Raw genomic sequence first — 7,979 nt, forward strand, 5'->3', positions numbered from 1 at the left:
AGATGGATATGAGCGTCTGATCTTGGGCCTGCCAGTCTCTCTGAGCCTCCGTTTCCTTCCTGTAAAATGAGGCCCACAATCTTACCATAAAAGGCACCAGATCCCACAGCTTCGCACACAGTAGCACAATACATAAGTGGCAGCCGCTGTTATGTTTGTAGGTTGGACGACATCTTGGGGAGAAAGCCAGTGAAGCTCCCTTGCAAGGTTGTTCTGCTGAAACAGTCCAGAGAGCACTGATTGAACCCCTACCGTGCGCCAAGTTCCGGAGGAGGTGAAAGACTGTCTTTTTTTTTTTTGTCCGGGTCTCGCTCTGTCACCCAGGCTGGAGTGCAGTGACACAATCAAGTCTCACTGCAACCTCCACCTCCCAATTCAAGCGATTTTTCCTGCCTCAGCCTCTGGAGTAGCTGAGACTACAGGCACACACCCCCACACCCAGCCAATTTTTGTATTTTTTTTGTAGAGACGGGTTTTGCTATGTTAGCCAGGCTGGTCTCGAACTCCTGGCCTCAAGTGATCCGTTTGCCTCGGCCTTCCAAAGTGCTGGGATTACAGGCCTGAGCCATCGTGCCTGGCCTTGTTCTTTTTCTTTTTTTTGGCAAGGTCTCTGGCAAGGCTGAAGTGCAGTGGCAAGATTACCGCTTACTGCAGCATCGAGCTCCTGGGCTCAGCAATCCTCTTGCCTCAGCCTCCCAAGTAGCTGGGACCACAGGCAGTCACTATTGTGCCTGGCTAAATTAAAAAAAAATTTTTTTTAATTTTTTTTTTTTTTTAAGAGAAGGGGTCCACGCTGGACCCCTTCTATGTTGTCCAGGCTGGTCTTGAACTCGTGGCTTTAAGTGATCTTCCTGCCTTAGCCTCCCAAAGTGCTGGGATTACAGGTGTGAGCCCCCATGCCTGGCCTCTGGTTGGTATTCTTAGTGAAGCTGGTTTCAGAGATGCAGGTCACACAGAACTGGTGGGTGGCCTAAGCTTCACGACTTCTGCCTCTGTGAAATGGGGTTATGACTAGTCCCAAACTCCCAGGGGACCAAATAAGAACATCCAGGCGGAGGACTTACACGGGGTCTGGCACTTAGTGAGCTGTCATGTTACCTTTAAAAGGAGTCGAAGTCCGAAGGGCAGACTGTTATGTTCCTGCTGCTCTGCAGATGTCCCCTGGGGGAGGCTGTAAGAGTCCTTTTTTTTTTTTTTTTTTGAGACGGAGTCTTGCTCTGTCGCCTAGGCTGGAGTGCACTGGTATGTTCTCGGCTCGCTGCAACCTCCGCCTGCCGGGTTCAAGCAATTCTCCTGCCTCAGCCTCCTGAGTAGCTGGGACTATAAGCACCCGCCACCACGCCCAGCTAATTTTTATACTTTTAGTAGAGAGGGATTTCACCATATTGGCCAGGCTGGTCTCGAACTCTTGACCATGTGATCCACCGCTTCGGCCTCCCAAAGTGCTAGGATTACAGGCATGAGCCACCGCACCCGGCCAAGAGTCCATTTTAACAACGTTGACTAGGCATTGAACTCCACTGGGGGGTATCCCAGGCAGGGGCCAAGCCTGAGCAAGGCCCAGAGGCCGGCTTGTTGAGGGGTTAATGAGAGAGTGGCTTGGCTGAGGATGAAGGCCAGAAACTTGGAGTCATCTGAGCTGCAGGAACCTTGGGCCTAATGGAGGCAAGGAAGGAGGAGGCGAAGCTCTGGGGGGAGGCTCCGGGCTGGAGGGCATGGCCTCTAATCAGAGACGGGGTGGGGCTGGTTCTTAGACCAATCAGCCAGCAGCCCCAGGAGCACACGGCTGTGTGGGGGCACAGCCTGCCGTCTCCGTGCCCCGGTGCCCTTTCGGCCCTCCTGGGACTTGCCATCGGGCCAGGAGCCCTGCTCGAGGACAAGCTTCTTGCCCTTTACTCTTTTACCCTCTACGTCTTGCTTGGTCTCTAACTTGACTGTGAGCCTCTTTCTGCAGGGTAAGGACTGAGGCTGCTGGTCGCTCCTTCCCAGGACTGAGCACACAGCAGGTGCTAAATAAATGCTCTTGAATAGAGTCCTAGCGCTGCCCGGCGCTCCTTGCTGCCAGGAGTAAGAATAGTAACAGCAGGACCCCTTTATTGAGGACCTGCGGGGCACCAGGCACAATGCTTCCAGGATCCCGGGACGGCTGTGATCTTGTTCCCATTTTCTAAGCAGGAAAGCTCAGAGACCACCGCCCAGACCCTCCAGCCAATAGAGGAAACGTGCCTACCGCTCCCTTGTACCCTGGGACCCAGGGGAACAGGCCTTCCTGGCTCCACTGCTGGGACGAGGGCCCTGTGCTCAGATGGGGCCGGGGAAGGCCCTCTCCCTTCAGCCCCGGGGTCCAGGTTGCAGCAGGCCCCCAGCTCACAATGAAACTCCCTCCCACAGCCTGGCTTTAGGCCGGAGCCGTGGAGATTGAGGGGGAGCGGGTGGGGAGGGGAGGCATGTCACCATATATCCCCGTCAGATTAAAAAACTAATTTGAAAAGATTAATGTATTCCATTCTTGTTACACTGGCTGTGATACCTCTGGGCCCGCGGCCGCTCTGCTTCCTGATTATTGAATTTTTATGGCCTGGTAATTAATTGCAGATTCCCTGTTTTGTTCTATTTCTTTTTCTCTGACATTTTAATTTCAACAAAAAGCAGTGGTCTCCATGCAGGTTCTCTCTGGAGATCCTAATGGTCTATAAAACAGAATGACTTATAGACGTGGCACCCACTTCAGCTGGCGAGCGATTGTTTGAAACCTTGCTGATCATGCAAAATTTAATTTTTACACTTCCCTCCCCTTTTTGCTACTCATTTCTTGTCTCTTGCATTGCGGCACCAGCATCTCAGCTCACCATGAAGTAAGCAAAGTGTCGCCTCCGAATCTGTTCTAGGGCTTTTTCCTAGAAGCCTGGGGGATGAAAACAGAGTGGGTTTTGATTCTTCTCCTGGCAGTGGGCGTGGTAGTGGGTGGGGTGGGGGGCTGAGCCTCCCTAAAAGGCCATGTGGATGTGAGCAGCAGCCCCCAGGGGAGGGAATGGGCAGGGGAGGTCATTTTCACCTGTCTCAGGTGCCTTCTGGCCAAATGTCATTGCCCCATTAAGCACCAAGGAACCTGAAGCCTCATCAGGGCAGAGAAAATGGGCATCAGCACCTGCACTTAGGCCCCCACCAGGCCGAGAGGGAGCCAGTTCGGGCTGAGTGGACTGACGCAGACAGATGCAAATAGCCTGACAGTCTTAGCTGAACGGGGTCACTGGGAACAGCTGTGTGTTCCACACAAACAGGTCTGGAAGAGACCCTTGAGTTTCCATCCTAGTGGCCCCACTCTTATTTCTCATAGCCCTGCTAGCATCACACAGGCTGGGTGCTGTCGCCTGGGATCCCCTGGGACTGAGCAGGGCAGGAGGCAGAAGGATAAGGTCATAGAATCAATCCTAAGGGATTGGAGTTCAGATGTCTTTTGGGTCCAGGCAGGTGAAGTAAGTGGGGGGAGATGATAGGGGGTGGTGGGGACTGGAGCACTCCAGAGCTCACCCTTCACCAGGGGACGTGGTGGCCACTTGGCTTTAGCCTTGGATGCCAAGTGGGAAGATGGGCCCAGTATGGCCAGAGCTTCCGATTCCCCAACAGAGTTTGGCAATACGGCTTTCAGTGTGAAACTTCACATTTTAAACATCGGGGTGTGTGTGTGTGTAAACACTGCTGGCCAAACTGAACACAACTTTTTTTATTTTTTATTTTTTATTTTTATTTTATTTATTTTATTTTTTGAGACGGAATCTCGCTCTGTCACCCAGGCTGGAGTGCTGTGGCCGGATCTCAGCTCACTGCAAGCTCCGCCTCCCGGGTTCACACCATTCTCCTGCCTCAGCCTCCCGGGTAGCTGGGACTACAGGCGCTGCCACCTCGCCTGGCTAGTTTTTTGTAGTTTTTAGTAGAGACGGGGTTTCACCGTGTTAGCCAGGATGGTCTCGATCTCCTGACCTCGTGATCCGCCCGTCTTGGCTATTTATTTATTTATTTATTTATTTTTATCTTTTTTATTTTTTATTTTTATTTTTTGAGACAGAGTCTCGCTCTGCCGCCCAGGCTGGAGTGCAATGGCCGGATCTCAGCTCACTGCAAGCTCCGCCTCCCGGGTTCACGCCATTCTCCTGCCTCAGCCTCCCAAGTAGCTGGGACTACAGGCGCGCGGCACGTCACCCGACTAGTTTTTTGTATTTTTTAAGTAGAGATGGGGTTTCACCGTGTTAGCCAGGATGGTCTTGATCTCCTGACCTCGTGATCCGCCCGTCTCGGCCTCCCAAAGTGCTGGGATTACAGGCTTGAGCCACCGCGCCTGGCCTATGTTTTTATTTTTTTGAGTCGTAGTCTCGTTCAGTCGCCCAGGCTGGAGTGCAGTGGCGTGAACTCCGCTCACTGCAACGTCTGCCTTGCCTGCCGGGTTCACACCATTCTCCTGCCTCAGCCTCCTGAGTAGCTGGGACTATAGGCACCCGCCACTATGCCCGGCTAATTTTTTGTATTTTTAGTAGAGATGGGGTTTCACCATGTTAGCCAGGATAGTCTCGATCTCCTGACCTCGTGATCTGCCCATCTTGGCCTCCCAAAGTGCTGGGGGATTACAGGCGTGAGCCACCACGCCCGGCCTGAACACATCTTTGAGCTTCATGTCTGCTCTGGCTCCTGAGGCACCAGTTTCCTCTGACTCTGAGCATGAATGAGAGAAGTTAGGGCATGAAGTGGAGTCCCCTAGAGTGAGAAGGGCCTCAGTGGCCAGCAGACCACCACCGATGTCTGGGTGAGGTCTGCTGGGCTCCCCGAGGAGAACACTACCTCTTACCTAAGATGTCAGGAGGCAGGGCTTTGACTCCAGGGGCTTTAGGACAGTTCAGGCTGAATGCACTGACACAGGTAGACACAGACGGATGGCGACTTGGGGGCTCCTGGGGCTCCTCACATGAGCTGGAAGCATGAGGGGGCCACAGCCTGGTCCCACCTCCTCTGTGCTGAGATACTGGGGAGCTGACCCTGGCAGTGCCTCTAGTGACTCACTTTCCTCATCTGGAGAGGCTGAATGGGAAAGCCACAGCGTGGGCTTTAGAACAGATGGACTTGGGTTCAAACATCTGCCCCACCACTCACTTTGCAGCTGAGTAAGCTCAGGGTTTCTGAGAAACTCTAGAAAACTAGGAAATGGGCACGAACCTTCTGTCTTTGTTTTCCATTGCTGCACAACAAACTACCACAAAGTTAGTAGCTTAAAACAAAACCCACTTGTTATCTCGCAGAGCGTAGGTCAGAAGTCTGACAAGGCCTGATTGGATTCTCTGCTCAGGGTCTCACCAGGTTCAAGACAAAATTCTCCCCTGGGGCTGTGGGACCTCTTCCAAGCTCACCAATTGTTGGCAAAATTCAGTTCCTTGTCCTGAAACCCTTCCATCTTCAAGGCCAGCAGAGGCACCTGGCAACTTTCTGGTGCTCCCAATTGCTGTCTTCCTCTTTTGCTTATTTTTATTTATTTATTTATTTTTTTTGAGACTGTGTCTCTGTCACCCAGGCTGGAGTGCAGTGGCACAATCTCAGCTCACTGCAACTTCTGCCTCCCAGGTTCCAGTGATTCTCCTGCCTCAGCCTCCCGAGTAGCTGGGATTACAGGTATGCACCACCACGGCCAGCAAACTTTTTATTGGTAGGGATGGGGTTTCACCATATTGACCACGCTGGTTGTGAACTCCTGACCTCAGGTGATCCACCCACCTTGGCCTCCCAAAGTGCTGGCATTACAGGTGTGAGCCACAGCGCCCGGCCCCTCTTTTGCTTTTAAGGGCTGCTGTGATTACATTGGGCCCACTCAGATAATTCAGGATAATCTCCCTATTTTAAGGGAGCTGCCTAGTAAACTTGGTTATGTCTTTTAAGTCCCACACCTGTAACCCCAGCACTTTGGGAGGCCAAGATGGGAGGATCACTTGAGGCCAGGAGTTAGTGTCTAGCCTGGGCAGCATAGTGAGACTCCTTCTCTACAAACAAATAAAAAAAATAGCTGGGTGTGGTGGTGCATACCTCTAGTCCCAACAAGAGGGTGAAGTGGGAGGATTGCTTGAGCCTGGGAGGTCGAGGCTGCAGTGAGCTATGGCTACACCGCTACACTCAAGCCTGGGCGACAGAGCGAGACCCTGTCTCAAAAAACAAAAAACGGCCGGGCGCAGTGGCTCAAGCCTGTAATCTCAGCACTTTGGAAGGCCGGGACGGGCGGATCACGAGGTCAGGAGATCGAGACGATCCTGGCTAACACAGTGAAACCCCGTCTCTACTAAAAAATGCAAAAAAAACTAGCTGGGCGAGGTGGCGGGCGCCTGTAGTCCCAGCTACTCGGGAGGCTGAGGCAGGAGAATGGCGTGAACCCGGGAGGCAGAGCTTGCAGTGAGCCGAGATCCGGCCACTGCACTCCAGCCTGGGCGACACAGCGAGACTCCATCTCAAAAAAAAAAAAAAAAAAAACCAACCAACAAACAAAAAACAGGCCAGGTGCAGTGGCTCATGCCTATAATCCCAGCACGTTGGGAGGCTAAAGCACACAGATCACTTGTGCTCAGGATTGAGACCAGCCTGGGCTACATGGTCAAACTCCATCTCCACTAAAAATACGAAAACTAGTTGATTGTGGTGGCGCACACCTGTAATCCCAGTTACTCAGGAGGCTGAGGCATGAGAATTGCTTGGACCTGGGAGGCAGAGGTTGCAGTGAGCCGAGATGGTGCCACTGCCCTCCAGCCTGGGTGACAGAGCGAGACAATGTCTCAAACAAAACAACACAACACAAAAAAGGGAGTGACATTGGTGGCAGAGATTATGGGGTCAAAATTCTGCCTGCTCCAGCCTCCAACTGCTTGGGATGATTGAAAGGGTGAAAATGCCCTGCCTCTATCCCGTCCCCTATCGTTGAGAAGCGCTGGTATTAGACATTTAAATACATGGTCCCTGCTCCTGCACTAATGCACTGGGTGGTGGGAATGCTCCTCCTAGCAACCCTCTAAGGGAGCTAGCATGGTCTCCCCATCTTCCAGATGTGCACACCAAGATCCCAGCCATCAGGGAACATAGGTGGCAGAGCCAAGATGTGAATCTCTCTCTGTCTCAGCTTCACATAAAGGCTTGTCATCTCACCATTGGCCCAAATCCAGGGCTCTTGAATCGTTTGGAAATTTAGTTCTTCTGGGAGGCACGCACCATGTACCAGCAATATACATGTGATGCAGTTTCTCTCGCTTAATTCTGTCGTGGCACATAGGTGTTAATGGGAGTCCCCAGAGGATGACTTACATGTGTGTATTTTCTGGTTGTGCTGTTTTTTCGTCTTTCTTACTTGGAGGTGGCTAGGAATGCATATGACGGCCACTCTTGGGTACCGTTGCTTCTGCAGGACACCTCAGCTGATTCTCAAGCACCTTCCAGTGGTGGAAACTTCATGGGGCTCTTTGAAAAATAGAGGGCCGGGGGCGGTGGCTCAAGCCTGTAATCCCAGCATTTTGGGAGGCCGAGACGGGCGGATCACGAGGTCAGGAGATCGAGACCATCTTGGCTAACATGGTGAAACCCCATTTCTACTAAAAATACAAAAAATTAGCCGGATGCGATTGTGGGCGCCTGTAGTCCCAGCTACAAGGGAGGCTGAGGAAGGAGAATGGCATGAACCCAGGAGGTGGAGCTTGCAGTGAGCAGAGATTGTGCCACTGGACTCTAGCCTGAGACAGAGCGAGACTCCCATCTCAAAAAAAAAAGTCTCTTTGCAGCTTTTTTTTTTGTATTTGTTTTTGTTTTCCCAGATGGATCTCCCTCTGTTGCCCAGGCTGGAGTGCAATGGTGCCATCTCCGCTCACTGCATCCTCTGCCTTCTGGGTTCAGGCAATTATCCTGCCTCAGCCTCCCGAGTAGCCGGGATTAAAGGTACCTGCTAACAAGCAGGGCTAATTTTTGTA

This window comes from Trachypithecus francoisi, unplaced genomic scaffold, assembly GCF_009764315.1.
Source record: "Trachypithecus francoisi isolate TF-2019V2 unplaced genomic scaffold, Tfra_2.0 Lachesis_group9, whole genome shotgun sequence".
Classification (NCBI taxonomy): Eukaryota; Metazoa; Chordata; class Mammalia; order Primates; family Cercopithecidae; genus Trachypithecus; species Trachypithecus francoisi.